The sequence below is a fragment of the Bos grunniens genome, chromosome X, assembly GCF_055505025.1.
Source record: "Bos grunniens cultivar Pamir isolate PY7600 chromosome X, Bosgru_T2T1.0, whole genome shotgun sequence".
Classification (NCBI taxonomy): domain Eukaryota; kingdom Metazoa; phylum Chordata; class Mammalia; order Artiodactyla; family Bovidae; genus Bos; species Bos grunniens.
The window spans coordinates 52667421-52694893 of record NC_141194.1 but is presented as its reverse complement, the minus strand read 5'-3'; the positions used below and the strand labels follow the sequence as shown (position 1 = coordinate 52694893).

The 27473-nt window shown below is 40.1% G+C and overlaps 2 long non-coding RNA genes across 3 annotated transcripts; one reads left to right on the top strand and one right to left on the bottom strand.

The window, feature by feature from the left end:
* Window positions 1-3054: 3054 nt before the first annotated feature.
* Window positions 3055-25790, bottom strand: LOC147340361 (uncharacterized). Of its 2 annotated transcripts, XR_015159379.1 has the most exons (4): window positions 25557-25790; window positions 24916-25106; window positions 4970-5052; window positions 3055-4050 (listed from the first exon to the last, which is right to left on the bottom strand). It is a non-coding gene; the product is annotated as an uncharacterized LOC147340361 (long non-coding RNA). The 2 variants fall into 2 exon arrangements; XR_015159380.1 differs by lacking the exons at window positions 3055-4050; window positions 4970-5052 and adding an exon at window positions 22218-24063 and having other exon boundaries at window positions 25557-25718.
* On the top strand, window positions 5600-9950 carry LOC147340362 (uncharacterized). The gene is made up of 2 exons (XR_015159381.1): window positions 5600-5708; window positions 9125-9950. It is a non-coding gene; the product is annotated as an uncharacterized LOC147340362 (long non-coding RNA).
* Window positions 25791-27473: the final 1683 nt, after the last annotated feature.

The window sequence follows — 27473 nt, the reverse complement described above, 5'->3', positions numbered from 1 at the left end:
GTCCGTTGTTCCATATCTTGTTCTAACTGTTGCTTCTTGACCCGAATACAGGTTTCTCAGGAGACAGGTCAGGTAGTCTGGTACTCCCATCTCTAAGAATTTTCCACAGTTTGTTGTGATCCACACAGTCAGAGGACTTGAGGTAGTCAATGAAGCAGAAGTAGATGTTTTTCTGGAATTTCCTTGCTTTGTCCATGATCTAAGGAATCTTGCAATCTGATCTCTTGTTTCTCTATCTCTTCAAAATTCAACTTGTATATCTGGAAGTTCTCGGTCCATATACTGTTGAAGCCTAGCTTAAAGGAGTTTACTAACCAGGAGGCTTCAGAAATAGGGAACAATCTAAGTGGAGAAGCTTAAGAAACTGGAGGGTGTGAAGGAAGCCTGATAAAAGACACAAGAAAAGGATTCTCTACTTTCCATATTGTTAGCAAGCTGGGCAAGGGCTCGACCATACCTTCAAGTTCTTGTGTAGGACAGTAGCTTTTATCTAGAAAGTCATAAACAGTTCTGCAACTGTAAGAGAGAGAGGGTGAGGGTGGGAAGTGGGAGACACACACCCTGAGTGGATGTGAGAGACCCGTTAGAAGGGGGTTGACAGTTAAATGGAAGGAGGCTTTGGACTACAGCAGATGTGGTAGACATGGGGAAAAGTAGACACATTAGACATTTTCAAAGTAAAATGGACAGAACTCAGCAAGAATATGGACTTGAGGTGAAGGAGAGGGAATTGTAAACATGGTTAAGACCAAGTTTCTGTGTCCTGTCATAAGAGTACAAAGGTGTCATGGGGAATCCTGAAAGTTGGCCAGGTCTGGGAAAATCCAAATAAGGTCTTTATGTTTATGAGCTCATGGTCTAGATGGATACAATAACCAATATTTAAATACTTAAAAGTTCCTTTTCCTTTTTAAAAAAAGTGAGAAGTATTGAGATGTAATTAATATACAATAGAAGCCAATGCTTTAAAGCATGACAGTTTGTAGAGTTTTGATATATGCATACTATTGTGTAAATGCTACCACAATAAAAATGTAGAAAACATCCCATCGTTTGAAAATGCTCCCTTGAGCTATTTGCATTCAGACTGCTTCCTCCACTCCTATACCCTGGCAACCACAGATATATTTGTGTCTATAGTTGTGTATTTTCCAGAAATCCATTGACATGAAATCATATAATACATAACCTTCTGTGTCTGACATCTCTCATTGGCACAGCTGAGATGCATCCTTGCTGTTACATGCATTAATACTTCCTTTTTAAATTACTGTGTAGTATACTTTTGTACAAGTATCCTCTTTTGTTTTTCTTTCAGCTGTATTCCAGTTGTTGAATAGTTGGGCTGTTTCTAGGTTTGCCTATTAGGAATACATGAGTAGGATATTTGAGTACAGGTCTTTGTGTGAGCATGTTTTCTTTTCTCTTGGGTAAAATTGTCTAGGAGTAGATTTGCTGGGTCATATAAGGTTTCCCATGTGGCACTAATGGTAAAGAACCCACCTGCGAATGCAGGAGACGCAGGTTCAATCCCTGGGTCTGGAAGATTCTCTGGAGTAGGAAGTGGCAACCTACTCCAGTATTCTCATCCGGAAAATCCCATGGACAGCGGGGCCCTGGTGTGTACAGTCCACAGGGCCGCAAAGAGTTGGACATGACTGACTGAACATACACACACACTCATAGTAATTTATGTATCATTGAATTTAAACTGTCTCCTCTGTCAACAACATACAGTTGGATCTGACTGGTTTTTTTTAAACCAGCCTGTCAATGTCTGCCTTTTCGCTGGATTGTTTATCTATTCACATTTAATGTTGATACAGACTTACATCTGCCATTATATTTTTCTATATGTCTTACATCATTTGTTCTATGGTCCTCATTTTACTGCTTTTTTTAATTAAATGGGTTTTTCTAATGTAACATCTTAAATTCTTTACTGATTTTTCCACTATTTTTAAGTTATTTTCTTAATTGCTGCTATAGGCTACTATAAACATCTTAATTTATCACAATCAGCTTGAAAATTATACTAATTCTAATGAGATATACAAACATTACTCCTATATCGCTCTATTCCTGTTTCCCTCTTTTCCTCATTGTCATGTATAGTAGATCTATAAAGGGTACATCCCATTGATACACTCTTATCATTATTACATTATATATAATGTCATGTCTGTGAAAAGCTATTATAAGGCAAGTTATCACGTACATATTTATAGCTTCTGTTATATTAATCTTCTTTGTCATTATTTCTGATTCTTTTCATATATTCTTGTGGATTTGACACCATCCAGACTTGTTTTCTTATCTAATAGAGCTTTCTCCCAACCACCTCCTTTGTGCTGTTACTGCAAGTATATTGCATAATATATGTTATTGGCCCAACAATAATTTAGATGATACTGTTTTATACAGCTACTTTTTAAATACAGGAAGAAAGGAGTGGAAATGTGTATTCATAAAGTATGTTTGTGTTTGTATAATTTACATGTGCTCTTTATTTTTTCAGGTGGATTGTAATTAACATCTGAAGTCATTTATTGCAGCCTGAAGACCTTCCTTTAGGTTTTCTTGTAAGCCATTTCTTCTACCAACAAATTCCCTGAGTTTTTTTGTTTCTTTTTTAAATTTCAAAATGCCTTTAGTTTGCTTCCATTTCTGTTTTTTTTTTAACAACTTTATTGTGGTATGTGTGACATGTAAAAAGCTGTGTATACACCCATGGAATCATCACCAGTTTCAATATACAAAACTCAACAGTATTTCTATACTAGAAGTGAAAACTCCTAATAAGTATGAAAATTCCAGTTAGAATAAAAAGAAGAATATTTTACTGGAGAGGAGTGAAGAAATAGCTATAGAATGACTGAAAAGGCTAAGTCAAAGTGCAAACAATGCCCAGTTGTGGATGTGTCTGGTGGCGAAAGTAAAGTCCGATGCTAAAAGAACAATATTGTATAGGAACCACAGATATATTCAGAGAACTCAGTTACCAGTTCATAGATTTAAATGTTCAGTGCTCCAAGCAAAAAAAGGAAACAGAGGTATGTATTTATGTATTTATTCCATGGAGCTGAGTAAAGCCATGGTAAGCATGACAGAAATCCCAGAAGCAGAGAAGGAAATGGTTCATCAGAGCATGTATAAAAATAGGTATTAAAAAATGTAATATCTATTTCTGTCATGACTGTCTTTCTGAGACACATTCTCCACTAAGGGTAACCTGGGACTACCTATCACCACAGATTGTGGATGCATAAGAAAGACTGCCCTGGAAGGAAAAAAATATAGTCTTCAAGCCCCTTTCTCATCCTCCAGAGACGCTGCGGTTCCAGAAGTCTACCTCAGTGGCGGGAAAACCTCAACCCGCACTGCACACGCCCAACTCAGGTGTGCGCAGGGTGTGTGAAATCCCTTGCTGCACATGCACCTTCCTGAGCACATTCTATGAGGAGCGTTAGGCCTCAGATGGACATGTTTATTCTGTCTCAATTCTTTCTCACTACTTGAGACTTACCAGTTAAGTCCACATATCTGTCCTGTCTGGAGTTGTGTGAGTATGTGTGAGGGGGAGCCAGTGAGTTTTGGGCTGGTCGGACATTGCAATATGGGGCCATTGAAAAGGAAGGCCCACGAGGTTGTCATCTTTCTCCTCACAGGTGTCACGGTGCCATAGTTCTTGTCCTGGTGATGGGAGAGGAAGGGCGGTGGACAGAGAAGGGCAGGGGGTCAGATGATGGCGGGGGGAGACTTGCAGGTGCTATTTGAGATATCTGGTTCATTGGGGCCCTGGGACTCAGGACAGAGCACAGAATCCGGAGCCAGCAGTGGGACCTGGGCAGGGGGCAGGGTGGGCGATTAACGAAAGGCCTAGAAACCAGACCACGGTGGAGTTGTGACTGTATCCCGAGTTATGTGGCAAGGTGCCAAGAGAGAAGTGGACTGGTTGCTTTGTATGCAGACTCACCTCAGCCATAGACTCTGAGAAAATCGCCATAGTCAGGCTGTAAAGATTGAGCCTTTCTCCATGTTCCCACAATGCTAAGGGGATTGGGGAAAATAAGTCTGGTAAATTAGAGTGTGACAAAGCAATAACCCTGAATTTTTAAATTCCTAGCAGTATTTTACTAAATATCTTCATGATGGAGAATTCAGTTGTGAAATCAAACTTCCTCACAAAAATTCTGTCTTCCTGTGTACCTTAAGTTGATTTCTCTGCCAGCTTAACAAAGACACAAATGGCTTTGCAAGCAACTGTATTTGGTGTAATTGGAATGCATGTACACTCATACTTAACCAGAGTTTTGTTTTGAAAGTATTTTTACGTTTTTAAAAAATAATAAGTTAACATTTGGTCATAAAAGTGATCAAATACAGCTGTACTCTTAAATATATTTTCTAAATCACAGTATTCTACTTTCAGAGAGAAATACGAGTAGGCAAATGGCATCAACATTGGGACCTATAGATCAAGATTCCTCCCAGCTGGATGAACCTGTGGTTGCGAGTATTTTACCATTTGATGTTTTCTATTAGCACAAAATTATTTTTGAGAAAATGAAATTAAGTAGTACAGATGCAGTAATAAAAGTCTTCATGCTGATAAAGGGTGACAGTTGGTCTTAAGAAGTAATATTGATCCAGATATATTACAGTCTGGTTTTGTCTGGATGAGTATATTGTTAAATTCCCTGGAAATATGCCCAGTGACTTCCTTCTCCTGCTTATCAACAACAGGCTGCATACTTCCATCCCAACATATTTTTAAATAGCTTCCAAAGTCTTTCTGGATAACTCTTATGGGAGCTAACTCTTCTCTTGTGGGAAGAGTAACTTTATTAAATGTAAGTACATAGAATTGTGTTGGAAAAATATTGTTAGATTTACTTATGACTAGATATATATGTGTATCATGTAATTTATGTTATTAGATGTATTAACAACAGAAGTTTTTACTTACATGCACACTCTACTAGGACCAGCAGCCCAGTGTTGAGCAACCTCAACGATAGGAACCACCAGCTGAGATTCAGGATATCACACCTGGAAAGAAGGAAGTAAATGGAGAGGATCCAGTGAATCGTGATGAAGAGAAGGAGAAGGATGCCTCTGGTGGTAAAGCGTATGTCTGTTTCATGCATTATGATATAAGCAGTAAGAGGAGGAAAGGAAACATTAGAAAAGGACTGCAGACAGTTCCTAAAAAACTCAGGAAAGTACAGTTTGCGGCTTAGTGTGGTGGGTCAAAATTTCCCTTGTTTTCAAGACAAAGAGAGGGGGGCAACTAAGTTGTCTGAGGACAATCCTGGAAAAGGAAAATGGTAATAACATTCGGAAAATTCTTCTTCTCTTTTTTCCCAGCATCATATTCCTGGAATAATGCTCCTGAGATTCTTATTCATCACATTTTCACCACACTAGCCTGTCTTTTAATTCATAACACTGAGGGAATGAATATTATCACTCCCTTGTTTATATTGTATACTTTACAGCTGAATTGATACATTATTTATTTATTTATTATTATTATTTTTTATTGTATTGGTTTTGCCATACATCATTTTTTTTAAAAGATTCTGACCTGGAAATTGATCTCCAGGAATTGGCTGTGGCAAAGACTGGGGGCAAAGGTGGAGATGGTCCTGATGTCAGGGAGGAGGTTGCATCAAATACAGAGCCTGTTGAAATGCCAGAAGCAGGTATGTCATCCATTCAGAAAGTAATTTATGTGGTTTCTGTTTTTTGGAGTATTATATATTTTATAATATAGAGGAAGCATTACTATTATTTTAATAACAGAGTTCACATATTCTTTGAAAGATAGTTCAGACCCCAGATGCCTGAGTGCCTGACTTACAGACTTTCAAATAAAGAAACAGACAGGATCAAAGCCATATCGAATTGAAAATAGGAAACCGTTTTCTTCTCTTGTATTAGTACTTTAAGCAACAGCTAATAATTTTCAGGTTCTTTTATAATTTCTGCTTGTAACAAATATGTAATGCATTTGTAATAAATATCGGTTTATTTGAAATATGCTTAGGCATCCAAGTAGGTTCTAGTACCAGCTTGAGCATAATGTGTGTGATTCTGTGAAATCCCTTAACTTCTAAACTCAACTTTAGTCATAGAAGTTGTGAACTCAAATCAGATATACTAAAATGCTAATTTTTCATGCTAATTTTTGCATTCTCTGGTTCTGTTTGATGGAATGCATAGAAGAATCCTCTGTTTTTCATGACTTATTTATCATAAAATATCATCTTGAGTCAAATTATAACAGGTGAATTGAGATTTCATTGTTACTTAAGAAAATGAGCCAACAATCTGCTTGATGTTTGTTAAATTCTCTCAAATTCTGAATTCTCTAACTCTTAAAAAAATAATTGCATTTTAAATCCTTTCCCCAATGAAGCATGAAACAATTGAGAAATAAAATGGCAAAATATAGTCTAGTTTCCTGTTTCTGTGGCTGATCAAGTTGAGAGAGTGCATGTAGTCAGTGATATTCCAGGCAGGTGTGAGTAAGATACACGTGCTAAGCACACTACCTGCCCCCACTGTCAGTCTGGTTTTTTTTTTTTTTTTTTTTTGCTTATTTTACTTGGAGGATAATTACTTTACAATACTATGATGGCTTTTGCCATACATCCCACTGTCACTCTTAAAGAACTAATAAAAATCTGAGCCTCATGATATAACCAGGCAATGGCACCCCACTCCAGTACTCTTGCCTGGAAAATCCCATGGATGGAGGAGCCTGGTGGGCTGCAGTCCATGGGGTCGCTAAGAGTCGGGCACGACTGAGCGACTTCACTTTCACTTTTCACTTTCATGCATTGGAGAAGGAAATGGCAACCCACTCCAGTATTCTTGCCTGGAGAATCCCAGGGATGGGGGAGCCTGGTGGGCTGCCGTCTATGGGGTCGCACAGAGTCAGACACGACTGAAGTGACTTAGCAGTAGCAGTAGCAGTAACTATATCAAATATGTTATTTTTCCTCTTTGAGACATCAATTCAAACAGTTTGGAAGGTCAAAGTCTGTAACTCTAGTACTTCCTGAGTAATCAACTTAGTATCTTTCGCATAAGTGTTTTCCAAACTGCTGACTGTTAATTACATGTTTCTGGGTTTAAAGGAAGAACTTCACGGTTAGGGAAGAATTTACTATGTTTTAGCCTTCTAAATATTTTCACTTTACATTTTTGTTCCATTCCATTAGAACATTTAGACACGAAAATACAGCTTTCCGACTGCTTTCAAGTAACTACAGAACATGATTAAAATATCCTCATAGAAAAATCTTAGCCTTAAATATGTATGGTATTTAAAAAGAAAAATACATAAATTACAAATTACATAAATATAAAATCTTATATCCAATATAAAAGGTAAAATAAATAGCAACAGAATAAACCTAAGGGAAAACCAGAAAGATAGTTAATAAAAGACAGGTATGAATTGTTAGGAAGAGGAAAATAAATTCAACTAATAAATAAAGACAATGTGCTAGTTTATGTAACCTTTTTTTAACACATACATTTTTAAACATTCTTTTCCATTATGATTTATCACAAGAGATTGGACATAGTTGCCTGTATAGTAGGACCTTGTTGTTTATCTATTCTGAATGTAATTGTTGTATCTGCCAAGCCCAAATTCCCAGTCCATTCCTCTCAGTTTACATAATTGTGAAGAAAATGGACAAAGCCCAAGTACACATAATAAGAAATACGAACAGGACACTAACAGATAGTATATTACATAATGAAAACAGAGCATAATCTTGAACTCAGATATTTTCAGCATATTGATGAAATGGCTAATAGATTAGATAAACAAATATTATTTAACATATGCCACAGTAACTAAATAACTAAACATCACAAATACCGTGGATGAAGTTTTGAAATTGGTCAGAGTTGTTTCTCAAATGCCATTATCATTTAGAAACAAACAAAAAATCTGCTTTTCCAGATTTTTCTCTCTTCCTACTTGCTTTTCTTTCTCACTCCTACTCCCTCTTGCTCTCTTTTCTTTTCTTCTCCCCTTTTTTTCTTTATTTTTTTTGGTGTGGCTGTGAGAAACAGTCTTATTTCTGCTTCACATTTTGATGTCACCATGTTGCCAGTGATAGTAATGACTTAAAATTTTGTGTGAGCACATAATTTATTATACCAACTGAAATGCTTTCCAGGTGAAGAGAGACATTTGGAATTACATGAGGGCCACAAGTAAAAGGGGGACAAATGCTTGACCTACTTAAAACAACCATATCAGGGATAAACTAGAACAAATGAAAATTTGTACACTTTTCCACAGTAGAGAAGAAACAAATGCAATACTGGCTTTTTATTTACTTCACTTAAGCAATAACAGAGATAACAACTGTTTAGCTATCCTATATTTGGAATATTATTTCAAACCAAAACATTTAAATGATACTTTTTTGGGATTTTTTGGTTTCTTTTTTGTGTATTTTGTTTTTCTTAGAGTGTTTTTTGTTGTTAGATATTTTACTAAAAGTGTACACAGTTTTGCCTTTTACTGAAAACTACCTTTTAATAGGGTCAAATGATTTCATTTGTTCTGAAGTCAGCGTCCTTGCTTTCTTATATAATTAGGAAGAGTTGTTTGTGTTTTAAAAGTACTGGTAATATGCCTGAAAAGTCTATAAAAGCTCTGCTGCTGCTGCTGCTGAGTCGCTTCAGTCATGTCCGACTCTGTGCGACCCCATAGACCGCAGCCCATCAGGCTCCCCTGTCCCTGGGATTCTCCAGGCAAGAACACTGGAGTGGGTTGCCATTGCCTTCTCCAATGCATGAAAGTGAAAAGTGAAAGTGAAGTCACTCAGTCGTGTCCGACTCTTCACGACCCCATGGACTGCAGCCTACCAGGCTCCTCCATCCATGGGATTTTCCAGGCAAGAGCACTGGAGTGGGGTGCCATTGCCTTCTCTGATAAAAGCTCTAGAGAAGATTAACTGAAGGTAAGCCAAAGGGTCGCCCTTAGTGTTCTTGTTTTAGTCCATTTTATAAAATTACAACTGCAGTGAACTTTGTATACCTCTCCTATCATCTGCTGAGTAACTTTAATGTTATGTTTATATTATAGGTGAAGGGCAACCATTTGCTTGAAAGAAGATAAACTGGAACCATCTATGCTGTTCTTATGTTGGATATTTGACCGTTAAATTTCCATCAATAATGTTTTCATTTTTTACTTGCACATTTTTTGTTAAATTTATCCCTGGGTATTTAATGTTACTGAAAATTCATGGTTTGCGATTTTTATCGTCTAGTTGAGGATGTATGTAGAGATAGAATGTTTGTATATAGACTTTCTGTCCAACAATTCCTCTAAATATGCATATTAATTCCACAAATTTAGATCTAGATTCTTTTTGCTTTTCCAAATATACTATTATATTTGAATATCAACAGTTTCTACTGGCTTAAATCTTATACCTTTTCTCATTTTGCAGCACTGAACAAACCTAGCCAGAATAGTCTTGACTAAAGCAGGTGATAGTCGGCATTTTTCCTGACAGGAAATGAAAAATTTTCTCCATTTCAACCTGTTTACATTGCTTTTTTGCAGATACACTTTCTCGGAGTAAGTTCCCTTTTATTCCTGGTTTGCTGTCTTTAATATAGATTGATTTTCATCAAACACTTACAGTGCAACAACTGAGATGATCATAGAATTGTTTTCCCTCCATTTTTCTATTAATGTGGTGGATTACATTGGTAACCTTATAGATTTAAACCAATCTTGAACTTCTAGGGTTAAAAAAATTTGGTCATGACATATTCTTTATGAATAATCTATGTGTTAATACATATCCATACATATATATACCCATATATAAAAAATTCATATAAAAGCCTTTGGTCTTCTCTTGAATAAATGGGTTTACAAAATGTGCCACCCAAATGTCATATGGTGTCCCTGATGAAATCATTGACAGAGAAACATTTTTTAAAACTTAATATACTTGTATCACCCTACAGAGAAATGGGATGCCAAAGCCATTGTTAAAGGTTGTATGGAGACAGAGGAAAAAAAAAAACACTGCTGTCAAATTCCATGGCAAATGCCGCAACGTATCTTTCACACACTTCTGACTTGCCTTCCAAGTTTTTTGGGTGCAGGGAGAGAGAAGCCACAAATGTCTTTTCTTCTCTATAACATCTTCCATTGCCTTGATAGTTGTCAGATCTCAGAAGCCCTCCATCTGTCTGATTCCTCCCTTATATCCTTATTATTACATAATAACAAAACACTTACATCTCTGAGCCCCCATCTGCATCCTCACACACCGAAAAAATATTTCTGCAACAAAGGACCGACTCAGAATTCACTCTTCTTAGGGAATAACAGGAGATTATAAACAGCAGCTGTTACACCCTTACAGAGGTATGAAAATCCAGGTCCAAAAGGACTGAAAATCTGAGGTTCAACTGCCATGAGACTTAAGTTAGAGTATCCCATCTTACCAAAAAGTATGTGACAAAGCCCTTAGGTTATGGAACTGCCTTAAAAGATTAGATCTTAGCTAGAAGAAAAGGGAAAGGGACGAGGGGAACTTCCTGAGACAAAATGACTTGAGTCTTATCTGCTCTGTCTCCTTATTGGTTATGACATGACATATCTAGGCTTCCCTGTTGGCTCAGATGGTAAAAAAAAATCTGCCTGCAATGTGGGAGACCTGGGTTCAATCCCTGGGTTGGGAAGATCCGCTGGAGGAGGGCATGGCAATCCACTCCAGTATTCTTGCCTGAGGAATCCCCATGGATAGAGGTGCCTGACGGACTACAGTCCATGGGGTCGCAAAGAGTTGGACAAGACTGAGCGACTAAGCACAGCACGTGACATAACTCAGACTATCAGTACTGGCTCTGACACATACTGAGTGAAGGTGAGAAAGGTATTTACATCCTTTGGATCTGTTTCCCCATTTCTAAAGTGGAAATTACAAGTTTACAGTAAATATTTGTTATGAAGAATAAAAAAGATAACATGTGAAGTAGGCATTACATTGCAAATGGATTTGGCTTATTCTATTTCATTTTTTCATTTACACTTTCAAAAGTTTTAATTTCATTTACATTTTCAATTACAATTCTCTCACACGTGATACAGATTTTGAATTTCAAGTGGACTATAAGGCTAACTTATAGCCTTATCGTTATATAAGGAACATATTTTGTCTAAATACATATTTTGATTCAATAGCAGTGTAGCTGGTGTCAGACATGGCATCCATTCTAAGGTGGGTTTGTAAATGAGGACTGTCAAGGCTACCCTAAGTCACAGTATGTAGTGAAAACTGTGCTCCTTGCTGTGTGTGATGACAAAGAAAATAAGCCAGTATTCTGGTCACGCAACATCACACAACTCAACACCAGACTCTGTCACATAGTCAGGCAGCCAGTCCCTAAGTCACAGCGCAGGAGCTACAGGGCCTCAGGGCACCACTGCAGTTGTTAGTTTGGCTTGTCACCTTCTACGGGCTTGGCCAGTAAGGAGACAATGAACCCGAATGGATTCAGATTCTACCTTACAGACAGTGCAGAAGCAATATGACCCTGGTGTCAGTTGCCTTGTCCCTAGTCCCCCGGTTTGACACTGAATTGGAAGGCCTCAGTAACAGGCACTGTGGGTAGTGGGTCTCTCTGCCAGGAAAGAGCCCACAGGTGTGCCCTATGCCAATGAAAAGTTCTGTAGTCCACGGCTGTACTCTCAGCTGGGGCTAGGAAGACCATCCTATGTTCAACTGAAACCAGAGATGGATGAATAACAACTTTGTGTCAGCCTCCAGCTAGATAAGGAGGCAGGTGAGAAATTGCCTCGTAGCAGGTCTTCACCGGGCTGCTTATCTCCCCTTGCTGCAAGAGCAATCAGGAGGTTCTCTGACAAGATTCAAGTCAGCCTGCAGTTTAGCCTTGCCTACGTAGCATAAGTGGGGACATGCAAGGGCACCAGGGCATGAAGACAGAGCCACACCCCTACAGTGTCTGGAACAAAACACAAGGCTTTATGTATGGTGCTACAAATATGACACCTATAATACTGATTCCTACATGAAGGAGATGCTTTTCCTGTCAGTCATTAGAAAATATTCCTTCATTTAGTACACATACATTGATTCCCAACATGTTTCAGGATGTATCTGCAAAATGGCTTGAAATAACAAGGCCAGTGAGGTGAGGTGGATGATGGGAATATCACATTGGTGGATCAGACAGACACATAAACAGAAAAGAAGTGCAAAGGAGAAACACAGGGAATGGACCTAAGTGGGGGTGGGTGGGAAATGGTGAGAGGGATAGCCAAGAAGCAGGAAGAAACTAGAAGAGAAGGTTCATTGTAAGAGTGAAAGAGGTTAACTGAATTTCTCACATCCAATGATAATCACTGCTTTTACATACTGATTTTGTGACCTAAAGCTGTTGACATCTACCTCTGCTATGGACTCAACTGTGTCTCCCACCAAATTTGTATGTTGAATTCCTAACCGCCAATGAAATAATATTTGAAGATGAAACCTTTGGGAGACCATTAGATCTAGATGAGGTCATAAAAGTGGGGCTCACATAAGAAGAAACGCCACTGTATTCACTCTGTCTTTGTCACTGTGTCTGTTTCTCTCTCTCTCTCTCTCTCTCTCTCTTTCTCTGTCTCTCTCACTGCCATGTGAGGACACAGCAGGAAGACATCCATCTATGATCCAGGAATGGAGCTCTCACCAGAATCCAACCATGCTGCCACTCTGATTCGGACTGCCAGTCTCAAGAAACAGTGAGAAAATAAATTTCTGTTCCTGAAGTCACCCATTTTATGGTATTTTGTTTTGGCTGCGTGAGCTGACAAATACAGCTTTCCAGCTAAACATTAAAAAAATCACATTGTTGGACTTCCCTGGTGATCTAGTAATTAAGAATCTGTCTGCCAATGCAGGAGACACAGGTTCAAACACAGGTCCAGGAAGATTCCACATGTCATAGGGCAATTAAGTCTGCATGCCACAACTGTTGAACTTGCATGCCTCAACTTCTAAAGCCCACACACCCTAGAGCCTGTGCTCTGCTCCAAGAGAAGCCACCACAGTGAGAAGCCCATGCAGCACAACCACAAAATACCTCCCACGTGCCACAACTAGAGAAAATCTACATGAAGAAATGAAGACCCAGCACAGCCAAAAATTAATTAATTAAAAAAAAATAGTAATCACATTGTCAGCATTATATCTATTCAAAAGTATTTATCAACAGTCTAGTCTATTCTTCAGCCCCTTTATATATGGGAACACTTCAGTGAATTAGTCAATGCAGCCCCTAACTGACAGGTGATCTGAGAAAGTTGCAGAGTGTGCAGAATTATGAACATAAAAGTAGGGAATAATATACTAGTACTAGAAGCTTTTGGACAAAGTAATGTGTACATTCCCCCTCTGCAAGAAAGAAATTTGTCAAGAGAATTGTCCTCTGATCACCAGTTTATAATGCATTACCTCTAATAAACAAATTAATGGTTTGATAATGGCTATATTTGATTGTGAGTAGCATGGGTCATCATCATTCAGAGGGGAGAAAACTTCTCTAAGCATATGCTGGGAGTCAGGCTTCAGGTTCGGGACTAAAAAGGCAGATATTGTAACTATATTCATATAGTTACAATTATGTGGGATAAGACGTATCAAAGAGCTCACAATCTAGTGAGCAGAAAACCAACAGAAGATAATGCCAAAACAAACATGATGAGAGTTATGATAGAGGACAGCCAGGGAATGCTCAGAACACAGAAGTTCAGTTCAGTTCAGTTGCTCAGTTGTGTCTGACTCTTTGCGACCCCATGAACCACAGCATGCCAGGCCTCCCTGTCCATCACCAACTACTGGAGTCCACCCAATCCCATGTCCATTGAGTCAGTGATGCCACCCAACCATCTCTTCCTCTGTCATCCCCTTCTCCTTCTGCCCTCAATGTTTCCCAGCATCAGGGTCTTTTCAAATGAGTCAGCTCTTCGCATCAGGTGGCCAAAGTATTGGAGTTTCAGCTTCAACAGCCCAGGACTGATCTCCTTTAGGATGGACTGGTTGGATCTCCTTGCAGTCAAAGGGACTCTCAAGAGTCTTCTCCAACACCACAGTTCAAAAGCATCAATTCTTCAGTGCTCAGCTTTCTTTGTACTCCAACTCTCACATCCATACACGGCCACTGGAAAAAACATAGCCTTGACCAGACGGACCTTTGTCGACAAATTAATGGCTCTGCCTTTTAATATGCTGTCTAGGTTGGTCATAACTTTCCTTCCAAGGAGTAAGTGCCTTTTACTTTCATGACTGTAATCACCATCTGCAGTGATTTTGGAGGCCCCCAAAATAAAGTCAGCCACTGTTTCCAATGTTTCCCCATCTATTTCCCATGAAGTGATGGGACCGGATGCCATGATCTTAGTTTTCTGAATGTTGAGCTTTAAGCCAACTTTTTCACTTTCCTTTTTCACTTTCATCAAGACGCTCTTTAGTTCCTCTTCAGTTTCTGCCATAAGGGTGGTGTCATCTGCATATCTGAGGTTATTGATATTTCTCCCGGCAGTCTTGATTCCAGCTTGTGCTTCTCCCAGACCAGCGTTTCTCATGATGTACTCTGCATATAAGTTAAATAAACAGGGTGACAATATACAGTCTTGACGTACTCCCTTTCCTATTTGGAACCAGTCTGTTGTTTCATGTCCAATTCTATCTGTTGCTTCCTGACCTGCATATAGGTTTCTCAAGAGGCAGGTCAGGTGGTGTGGTATTCCCATCTCTTTCAGAATTTTCCACAGTTTATTGTGATCCACACAGTCAAAGGCTTTGGCGTAGTCAATAAAGCAGAAATAGATGTTTTTCTGGACCTCTCTTGCTTTTTCCATGATCCAGTGGCTGGTGGCAATTTGATCTCTGGTTCCTCTGCCTTTTCTAAAACCAGCTTGAACATCTGGAAGTTCACGGTTCATGTATTAGCCTGGCTTGGAGAATTTTGAGCATTACTTTACTAGCATGTGAGATGAGTGCAATTGTGCGGTAGTTTGAGCATTCTTTGGCATTGCCTTTCTTTGGGATTGGAATGAAAACTGACCTTTTCCAGTCCTGTGGCCACTGCTGAGTTTTCCAAATTTGCTAGCATATTGAGTGCAGCACTTTCACAGCATCATCCTTCAGGATTTGAAATAGCTCAACTGGAATTCCATCACCTCCACTAGCTTTGTTCGTAGTGATGCTTTCTAAGGCCCACTTGACTTCACATTCCAGGATGTCTGGCTCTAGGTCAGTGATCACACCATCGTGATTATCTTGGTCATGAAGATCTTTTTTGTACAGTTCTTCTGTGTATTCTTGCCATCTCTTCTTAATATCTTCTGCTTCTGTTAGGTCCATACCATTTCTGTCCTTTATCGAGCCCATCTTTGCATGAAATGTTCCCTTGGTATCTCTAATTTTCTTGAAGAGATCTCTAGTCTTTCCCATTCTGGTCTGAATGGCCATCCAGTCAGAATGCCCATCATCACAAAATGTACAAATAGTATATGCTGAAGAGGATGTAGAGAAAAGGGAACCCTCTTGCACTGTGGGTGGGAATGTAAATTGATACAGCCACAGTGGAGAACAGTATGGAGATTCCTTTAGAAACTAGGGGAAAAAAACACCATATCAGGAAGGAGAAGGGTGATGGAGAGATGGAGAGAGTACACGGAAACATACATTGCTATATATAAAATAGGTAGCCAACGAGAATTTGCTGTATGACTCAGGGAACTCAAACCAGGGCTCCGTAACAACCTAGAGGGGTGGGATGGGGAGGGAGGTGGGAGGGATATTCAAGTAGGAGGGGACAAGGGTAAACCTATGGCTGATTCATGTTGTTGTTTGCTAGAGTCCACCACAATACTGTAAAGCAATTATCCTTCAATTAAAAATAAATTTTAAAAAATCCTGTGACGAATTCCTAAAGGAGTCATCCTCCAGTCGGCTCAATTATAGAAACTTCACGTGATTTAAGGCCCTGAACATCTGAAATTCCAGAACTCACAAGACAAGTATTTGCAGGAGTTGTGGATTAGAGGTCTCTGATTTAGTGGTACTGGTAACAATCATTGCTAAGTTTTTCACTACTTCCTCCATTTGACACATGTTTCTTGAACCAAACCTTTATTACTGGCTTGCCAAAGTTGAAGGTTGAAACCTATTTCTCCAAGGTAACACAATTTGGAAAACTCAGCAGTGGCCACAGGACTGGAAAAGGTCAGCTTTCATTCCAATCCCAAACAAAGGCAATGCCAAACAATGCTCAAACTACCGCACAATTGCACTCATCTCACACGCTAGTAAAGTAATGCTCAATATTCTCCAAGCCAGGCTTCAGCAATATGTGAACCATGAACTTCTGAGGCAGAGGAACCAGAGATCAAATTGCCAACATCTGCTGGATCATAGAAAAAGCAAGAGAGTTCCAGGAAAACATCTATTTCTGCTTTATTGACTATGCCAAAGCCTTTGACTGTGTGGATCACAATAAACTGTGGAAAATTCTGAAAGAGATGAGAATACCAGACCACATGATCTGCCTCTTGAGAAATTTGTATGCAGGTCAGGAAGCAACAGTTAGAACTGAACATGGAACAACAGACTGGTTCCAAATAGGAAAAGGAGTTCGTCAAGGCTGTATATTGTCACCCTGTTTATTTAACTTATATGCAGAGTACATCATGAGAAATGCTTGACTGGAAGAAACACAAGCTGGAATCAAGATTGCCTGGAGAAATATCAATAACCTCAGATATGCAGATGATACCACCCTTATGGCAGAAAGTGAAGAGGAACTCAAAAGCCTCTTGATGATAGTCAAAGTGGAGAGTGAAAAAGTTGGCTTAAAGCTCAACATTCAGAAAACTAAGATCATAGCATCCGGTCCCATCACTTCATGGGAAATAGATGGGGAAACAGTGGAAACAGTCCCAGACTTTATTTTTCTGGCTCCAAAATCACTACAGATGGTGACTGCAGCCATGAAATTAAAAGACACTTACTCCTTGGAAGGAAAGTTATGACCAACCTAGATAGCATATTCAAAAGCAGAGACATTAATTTGCCAACAAAGGTCCATCTAGTCAAGGCTATGGTTTTTCCTGTGGTCATGTATGGATGTGAGAGTTGGACTGTGAAGAAGGCTGAGCGCCGAAGAATTGATGCTTTTGAACTGTGGTGTTGGAGAAGACTCTTGAGAGTCCCTTGGACTGCAAGGAGATTTAACCTGTCCATTCTGAAGGAGATCAGCCCTGGGATTTCTTTGGAAGGAACGATGCTAAAGCTGAAACTCCAGTACTTTGGCCACCTCATGCGAAGAGTTGACTCATTGGAAAAGACTCTGATGCTGGGAGGGATTGGGGGCAGGAGGAAAAGGGGACGACAGACGATGAGATGGCTGGATGGCATCACTGACTCGATGGATGTGAGTCTGAGTGAACTCCGGGAGATGGTGATGGACAGGGAGGCCTGGTGTGCTGTGATTCATGGGGTCGCAAAGAGCCGGACACGACTGAGCGACTGATCTGATCTGAACACAATCTAATTACATTTTCTTTCTGATCACATCTTCCAACACTCTCAGCTGTTCTAGAATAAAGATTGCATGGTTCTGAGCACAACTTGGGTTTGTTGGCACAGATCCTTGGAAGTGGGAGTTCTATCAGCTGGGTTGCTCCTGAGTCACTCTGCAGTGCCACAATTCAATCTATGTCTTCTTAGTTTTACTATTGAAGCATAATTCAAAAACAGAAAAATTCACTCTTTCTGGTTTCCAATTTTATGGGTTCTGATAAATGCACAGAATGTAACCACCACTGCAATCAAGATACAGATTAGTTCCATCTCCTGAAAAAAAATCTTGCCGTTTTAAATTCCCTCCTGAGCTCCTGGCCCTGGACATCACCAGCCTATTCTCAACCTGTACAGTTTTGCCTTTTGCAAGATGGCATAGAAATGAAAACATGCAGTGAATAACTGCTTGAGTCTGGCTTTTTGCATGCTGCATAATGCATTTGAGATTCATCCATGCTGTTGCATATGCAAGTAGTTTGTTTCTTTTTATTGCTAGTAGTTATTTTCCTGTTATGGATAGAATATACTTTGTTCATCCACTCACCAGCTGAAGAACATTTGAGTTGTTTTCAGTTTTTGGTGATTATGAATAAAGTTTGTGAAAGTGTTTGTTGCTCAGTCGTGTCTGACTCTTTGCTATCCCATGGACTCTATGTAGGCAGCCAGGTTCCTCTGTCAGTGGGATTCTCCAGGTAAGAATACTGGAGTGGGTGCCATTCCCTTTTCCAGGAGATCTTCCCAACCCATTGACTGAACCCAGGTCTCCCAGCTTGCAGGCACATTCTTTACCGAATGTGCCACCCAGGAATAAAACCACCATAAATAACCACCTACAGGTTCTGTGTGGACAAAAGTTTTCATTATTTTTGATAAATACCTGGGAGTAGAATCATTGGGTCATATAGTAAATATGTGTTTAACTTCACAAGAAACTGTGAAACTATTTTCCAAACCAGCTGTATCATTTTGCATCCCCACAGGCAATATGAGGATTCCAGTTACACTGTATCCTAACCAGCAACTGATCCTGTCAAAGGTTTTTCCTTTTCATTTTAGCTATTAGAAAAGGTGTGTGGAGGTATATCATTGTGGTTTTGCTTTGCATTTCCCTCATGATTTATAATACTGATACCTTTTCACGTGTGTATTTGCCATCCCTACATCACTGTTAAAGTATTCAAATCTTTGGCTGACTTTGTAATTAGTTTATTTTTATTCTTTCTTGTATAAACATTCTTTTCCAATGATTTATTTATGTATTTATTTTTGGCTGCACTAGGTCTTCCTTGCTGCATGCAGGCTTTCTTTAGCTATAGAGAGCAAGGGCTACTCATCTGCAGTGTGCGTTTCTTATTGTGGTGGCTTCTCTTGTTGCCAAGCATGGGTTCTAGGGCATCTCGTGCTTTGGTAGTACTTTGGTGCAAGCACCTAGTTGACCGCAGCATGTGGAATCTTCCCAGACAGGGTTTGAACCCGTGTCCCCTGCATTGACAGGTGGGTTCTTAACCACTGGACCACCAGGGAAGTCCTATTTTCTTATTCTTGAGATTTGAGGGGTTTTGTATGTTCTGGAATCAATCCTTTATCAAATAGGTGTTTTTATAATATTTTTTCCCTCTATGTGGCTTCTCTTTCTTTCTTTTAACCATGTGTCTCAAGAGCAATACTTGAAGTCCAATGTATAAATTTTTCTTGTATGCATTGTGCTTGTAATGTCTTATCTAAGAATTCTTTCACTAAGTATATTAGTTTGTTAAGGCTGTCCTAACAAATTTTCCAAATTTGGTGGCTTAAAACAGCAGAAAGTTATTCTCTACAGTTCCTCAGGCCAGAAGTCCCAAATCAAGATGTTGGCAGTTGGTTCCTTTTGGTTGCTCTGAGGGGGAATCTGTTCCATGCCTCTCTCTTAGCTTCTGCTGGCAAGACTTGTTGTTACTTGGATTATGGGTGCATCGCTTCAGTCTTCACCATTTTCACATGGTGTTTTCCCCTCCACTTGTGTTTCTGTGTGTCTGCTTCTTTTCTTGTAAGAGCACCATTCTTTGGATTTAGGGCTCGCCTTGGTGTAGTATGGCTTCATCTTAACGTAACTAATTACATCTGTAAAGACTCTATTTCCAAATAAAGTGACATTCTGAGATTCTGGGTGAACATAAGTTTTGGAGACACACTATTCAACTCACTGCAATAACTAAAGGCCATAAATATTTTCTTCTGTTTTTTCCTAGAAGTTTCATAACTTTAGGTGTCACATTTAGTTCTATGATACACATTGCATTAACTTTTCTATGTGGTGGTAGTTATAAATAAATGTTTATTTTTGTTCTTATGGAATCCAATTACACGAAAACTATTTGTTGAAAAGCTTGTCTTCTAGTTTGAATCATCTTTGCATCTTTGTTGAAAATTGATGTATCATATATGTATGTGTCTATTATTAGACTCTGTTGATTTTTTAGTCAATATCACACTGTCTTGATTACTATAGCTTTATAGTAAGTCTTGAAATCAGATAGAGTGAGTACTCTAACATAATTTTTCTTCAAAATTATTTTAAGCTTTCTACTTAATTTGTTTTTCTACCTAATTTTGATAATCATATCTATTGGGGGGATCATGTTTATTGAAATAGCTTGAAGACAATGGTCTCAGAATAAGTTGAGTAATATGCTGTGAAGAACAACAGGTAAAAGGGCAAGTAGCCACAGATGGAAGTATGGGAAGAAGGTATATTTCTCCCCACAACTCCAGATTAGAGAATGTTCAAATACAGAAGTAGTTGATGGTTCAGGTGAGAGGAGTGATAATTGCGGGAGCAAAGTCCCTGAGAAAGTATTAATAAAAGACATGGGATCCTGAACAGACATGAGGGACTGGGTGCTGTCAGGAGCATGTAGGCAGAAGGGGTGGCAGAAAATTCCTGAGCAAAGTCAGGTATATTAGGCTTAGAAAGCTCTGAGAAGTCTAACCTGATTACTTCCAGCTTTTTCATGAATTATTGCAGGGAGGTCATTAGAATGGAGGAAGTTTGCTAGTGATTGTGGAAGAGTAATGTAGTAGTATAGGTAGGATGAAAGTAAGAGTTAGAAGCAATTGTTTCATGGTCATTAAGATAAATAATTCAGTGTGTGTTTAAAGATTTCTGATTTCACCGTGACTCAGATTGGCACTACAATATGGTCATTTTATTATTATTTATACTATGAGTAATAGCAAATAAAAAAATATATATTAACACTTGCATCCTGAAAGGCACAAAAAGTATGTGCATTCATTTGCTCAGGCTTCCATAGCAAAGTATCAGAGACTGAATGATTTAAACAAGAGAAATTTATTTTCCTACAAGTCTGAAGACTAGAAATCTGAAATCAAGTTGTTAGTAGAGTTTATTTTTTTCTAAGACCTCTCCTTGGCTTGTAGATGGCTGACTTCTCCCTGTTTCTTCAATGGTCTTCCCTCTGTACGTGTCTGTGTTCTATTATTTTATAAGGACACCAGTCATTTTACTTTAAGGCCCACTTTAATGACTTCAATTTAACTTCATGACTACTTTAAAGGCCCTATATGAAATACAATCACATTCTGAGGTATCAGAGGTTAAGACTTCAAAATATGAATGTTGAGGGGAAAAATGCAACCATAATCATATTATTGTTAGTTTTATTTTAGTGCTATCTTTACTCACATTACTAATAGAATGCATTTCATTCTTGCCGTGGTCTTATAAGGTACTAGGTAGTCACTTAAGCTCAGGAGTTGTGTCTCTTGCCAAACTTCCCCAGGAATAGACACACTTCCTAGTCAATCAGATAAACCTTGTGTATTTTGAGTGGGATGTCGCTGATATAGAACAGCAAAGTCTTGTTATCACTAATTCATTTGTTATCATTAAACTATAATGTCCAATATCAGTAAGGAAAATAATAATGAAAGATGATTAAGTCTTCTGAATCTACAAGCATCGTGGAAATCACAGTGGGTCTGGAGACCAGTGAGATACACCTGGTCAGGCAACTGTAAGAAACCACTGCAATCTTGAGGCAGATATTATCAGGGGAGTTCTAAAGCCACTGCAAACATTCACACCTGACCAAACGCATGCATCTGTGACCACTTCTGGGAGGAATGAAAATAGTTTCTACTTCCCAAATCCTACAGAAGTTCATATGATTAGCATCACCTAAGAAGCTGTGGAACCACCACCTTCAAGGCATCCTGGGACATTTAGGTATCGAGATTCTAGCATCAGCAATACAGGGCAAGGCAGAGAAAGAGATGGGATGACTGTTGCTTGCATGCTAGTGGACAGTCTACTTGTCAGGAATTGATCTGTGTTCTTTGTAACAGAAATAGCCTGAGCAATGAGGTTCAAGTGTATTTGTTGTTCCATGGTTCACTTTGAAGAAATACACTGCATGTGAGATTTTAAAGACACACATTCTCTTTAAAATTTTTGATTTTGGGGGTAAACTGATTCTAACATTTATACAGAATTTCAGTGGACCACAAACATCCAAGATAGTCATGAAAAACCCTGCTGAAGAAGGTTCACTGCCAGGATTTCACTGCCAGAAATCAACATTTATTGCAAAACACTAGTAATTAAGACAGTGACATATTGCCACTAGGACAGTAAAATAGGCCAAAATAACAGAGTAGAGATTCAAGAAATAGACCCACCCATAGAAGCTCACCCGATTTACTACAAAGAAACCACTGTGATTCAAAGAAGAAAAATGATGCTGTTAAGCACCAATTGGGTATTCACATGGAAAAATTAACATTGGACCCTTGGTTACATCAGGCTGCTGAATCTTTGATCAAAATATGAAAGATAAAGCAGTTAAGTTTCTATGAATAGTATACGGTGATATTCTTATGCTTCAGAGTAGGCATAGTTTTCTTAAACAGGAATCAAAAGCACTAAGAAAAAGAAAAGATTCATAATACCAAATTAATTAAATTAGGGTCCTCTGCTAATGTAAGGCACCAGAGTTGTGAATATACTAGCTATTGAGTGGAAAAAGATACATTCTCCCCCTCCAGAAAAGAACTCATATGCAGAATATCTAAGGAACTTCCACGAATGCCTATGAGAAAGGCAAACAACCCAATGAGAATAAGCAAAAGGCTTGGACAGTCATTTTACAAAGAAAAAAAATAACCAAGTGGAAAATAAATATTATGAATTAGTGCTCAACACTCATGTGACATCTTTAGTCATCAGGAAATACAAACTAAAATCACAGTGAAATTACATGTCCACCATAATAGCTAAAATGAAATAGGGAGAGAAAGAAATGTGAACATTGACAGGGATCTGAAGCAACTGCGTCTGGAGAGCACTGACACACTGCTTTCAAAACATAACTTGTTTCAGCCACTACTGGAAAATGTTTACAGTGTGTGTGGTAAGTCACGACCGACTCTGTGACCCTATTGACTGTAGTCAGCCAGGCTCCTCTGTCCACGGGAATTCCCAGGCAAGAATACTGGAGTGGGTAGCCATTCCCTTCTCCAGGGGATCTTCACAATGCAGGGATCGAACTAGCATCTCTTATGTCTCCTGCATTGGCAGGCTGCTTCTTTACCACTAGCGCCAACTGGGAAGGCAGCAAACTATTTAGTATAATAGTGAGACTTAAAGATAAGCACTTAAAGCTGTATCCCCTCCTTGAGCTGGCAAGAAAGTGACATACGAGGCCTGAGGACTGACTGCCAGGACCCAGCTGTGAATATGTTTAGCACCTCATTGGGAGAGAATGCTGGAGAGGCAAGAGGATGGATGTAAACCTGAAGCTTTCCTACCTTCTCTGATCACCACATCATGCTGAACCTGCTGCTGGTGTGGAACAGGAAAGAACATGGAAAATGCCTGGTGAAACCCATCCTGAAGCAGGTATTCAATAAATATTAGCTAATATTAAAAAAAATAAACAAAACTTAAACCTTCACCCCTTTTTACAGTGCAATGATACTCCTTCAGTTCAGTCGCTCAGTCGTGTCCGACTCTTTGTGACCCCATGAATTGCAGCATGCCAGGCCTCCCTGTCCATCACCAACTCCCGGAGTTCACTCAGACTCACGTCCATTGAGTCAGTGATGCCATCCAGCCATCTCATCCCCTGTTGCCCCCTTCTCCTCCTGACCCCAATCCCTCCCAGCATCAGAGTCTTTTCCAATGAGTCAACTCTTCACATGAGGTGGCCAAAGTACTGGAGTTTCAGCTTTAGCATCATTCCTTCCAAAGAACACCCAGGGCTGATCTCCTTTAGGATGGACTGGTTGGATCTCCTTGCAGTCCAAGGGACTCTCAAGAGTCTTCTCCAACACCACAGTTCAAAAGCATCAATTCTTCAGTGCTCAGCTTTCTTCACAGTCCAACTCTCGAATCCATACATGACCACTGGAAAAACCATAGCCTTGACAAAACAGATCTTTGTTGGCAAAGTAATGTCTCTGCTTTTGAATATACTATCTAGGTTGGTCATAACTTTTTTTCCAAGGAGTAAGTGTCTTTTAATTTCATGGCTGCAGTCACCATCTGCAGTGATTTTGGAGCCCCCCAAAATAAAGTCTGACACTGTTTCCACTGTTTCCCCATCTATTTCCCATGTTTGTTTTAGGGCCTGTGGTTTTCCTGGGGTAAATCAAGACCTCCTCAACAATCATTGTGTTATCTGGGCCTCTGAAAGAAGGCCCCATGGGATCTGCCCCTCATTACCTCTCTTATCGGATTTCCTGGTTCTCCCTCCATCAAGCTGTGATAGTCACATAGCCTTCCTCACTGTTGTCATACACACTATACTGAGCACCACTCCCTAATTTTTCCACTGGCCTTACCTCTGTCTGGGATTCTTTCCCAGATAAGCATCCCCTCTAGGCTTTTGCTCAAATGTCACAAACTTAGAAAGAACTTCCTTGACCACTCTTTCTAGATATGATCCCTGCTCTCTATTTCACTATCCCAGTTAAATTTTAATCACAGCAGTTACGAACACCTGATAAATTACTTATCTTTTAGGGTTGTATGATCCAAGTACAATGTAAGTTCCATGAAGCCGAGGTTGACTTTCTCTTTCCTAACACACATAGTTGTGCTTGATACATACTTTGGAGAGAATGAATGAATGAATGATGGAATGAATTAACAAATTTAAATTTGCTGAGAGAGGCACAGCTAGACAGGCTGAGGATTCTGCTAGGGAACATATTCAGGGATGACAAGATGGTGACGAAGTCATGGTCTTTATCTCACCTATGCGGTGTTTGTGGGTCCCCTTGGAGATGATCCCTTTCCGAACAGAATGGAAGGTCTTGTTGTCCTTTTCACGTATTACTCGCACTCGACGACAGAGGCCTTCCCCACGCCAGGCCTTCAGATCTCAGTCCGAAGCTTTCTCTCTCCTGCCCGCTGGGGGACTGTGGCTGGCTTTCATGAGACCTATTCTGTATTAAACAAGAAAGCACAAACAAGCACAATGCCCAGCACAGAGAAAATGCGTTCAATGATCCCTGTTACAATAGTGGTCACTACAGAGAATCAATCCTCAGTTTATGAACACTTTTCTCTGAGTCCAAGATTGCAGAAATCGATAGGGTTTTCATCCTAACTTTGCCCTTCCACCCTTTGCTATCATCCTGGAATCGTCCACCGGCATCTACATATGCTGTTCCCCATTCTCACCACCAAGGGGCGCGCGAGATGAAATAGTTCTCTCCTGGGATGCGCCACGCAGGGGTAGCGGTAAAACCACCCACTATGAAAGGTACCATTGGGAGAGGGCGTGTGACAACACAGAGAGTCCCTTTACACCGCGTCGGGCATCGACCACAGTTCCCCCCGGAGGCACTCATGGTGCCACGGGATCCATCCCCATTCACTCCACTCTGTCTTACCAGTGCATGCGAGTCTGAGTGGACACCGGTATTAAGCGGCAAATGTCTTCTTCCCTTTTCCAACTCCACCCCTTCGTTTCTTCATGGTTACATCCAGGTGGGGACGGCTATGGAGCGAGAGATTGGCTGCCAGTTTGGGGTATGGCCTCAGGGAAGCGTTCTGGTCATTGACTGGTCACCGCGTGATTGCCAGAATTGCCTCTTCCCGGGCGCGAATCGGCGCCTGTAGTCCCCCTACTCTCGCCCTCCTTCCTCTACTGCGTAGTTCCGATTGGCTGTCTGTCTGAGACAGGCACTGTGATCCCATAGCTGGAAATAAGGTCTAGAGGCCTGTGTATAGGAGTATGCCTGGGCTGGCTTGCGCGGCTTTTCAGAGCATGCATGCTATCGTTCTCCATGTTTTATTGCTTTCCCCAAAGGGACCGAATAGCTGCCCTGGTTAGTGGCAAGGTTTGGTGCAATCACTGGCTGTGCATGATGACGGTATTTCAGTCTTGTTTAGCTCTCCCTCAGTCTGGATCTTGTGGCAGCACACGTTCATTCGCATAAATGCATGCAATTCATGTCCAGGGAGAGGTCTCTGAGTTTGCTGTCTCTCCCTAGATAGTAACCTGTGTCAGGGAGCCTGGGCTTGTGTATCGTTACGTGTGATATCACAGGTGCTGTTTGGGTACATTTGATCTCCTTGAACCTTTGGGGAGAATTGTGAGTGATGGGATATTTGACCTGAGTGGATTTTGTACAGAACCTCTAGGATCTATGTGCCTGTATAGCGAGGTGTGCATTTTTGGAGCTTTCTGGCATTTCAGTCCCTGGGTGTGAAATGTCTGTGTAGGCATCTGCACCCCAGAAATGAGAACTCTGAGCTTTTGATTCTGGGTCCCAAGTTGTGATGTCTCTGAGCTGCTTTATGGATGGGTTTGTCTAAAGGTGTAACTATGAGCTCTTTGGGAGTCTGTGAACAGGGTGCAGGTTTTCCGTTTGTCTGGGGACTTTATCTTAAGATTATATGATGTTCTTGAGTTATTAAAACCTCTGTCTTTCCCTTCAGGGGTTTTGTATTAGGTTGGTAAGTGTCCGAATGGTTTGGGAGTCAGTATCCATGATGTGAAGTATCTGTGCAGTTCTCATTTGTTTCTGTCTTGAAGACTTTGGTCTGTTTGGAGGGTCTTTGTCACAGTGTGTATGGTTATGGGCTCAGTTGTGTTTGAGGGTCTGAGACCTGAGTTGTGAGCTCTGTCTTCAGAGATTCAGTGAGCTCTCTTTGGTGTCTCTGGTTATCTGGGCTGTTTTGAGTCTTTGTGTTAGAAATAAATCCTCTTATGTTCTTGGCTGTGAGGTCTCTGTCCAGGAACTGAGGGTTTGGAAGCTGGAAGATATGATTCCGAAGCCTGGAACCTTACATGCTGACTGTGTGTTGTTGAGCATATCACTTGTCTCATGGAATCTCAGTTTGTATCATAATTAACACAATGGAGCCAGTGCCCATCTTGGAGGGTACCTGTGCATGTTAGCAATGTGTGTAAAGGGCCTGGCTCAAGACTGTCCTTCAGAAAATGTTTTCTGAGCACCTGCCATAGACCTGAGCGCTACTCGAGGAGTTTGTGACAGGACAGAACTGACCAAGTCCTCCTTTCATAGACTTAGTGGTCTATAAATAAATCAAGGGTGGCTGGCACTATGAGGAAAGATAATGCTAGATCAGGGGAAAGGGTATATGTAGGTATGATGTTATTATTTTATTCAAGATAATGAGGGAAAGACTCCCTAAAAGATGGCAAGTAAGCAGAGATCTGGAGGAATTGAGGGAGCAGGCCATGGGGTTACCTAAGGGAAGAGCTTTCCAGGCAGAAGGAACAATAAATGCAATAGTCTTGGCCTGGAAATCTACTTGGCATGCTCCTGAATGTCAAGGAG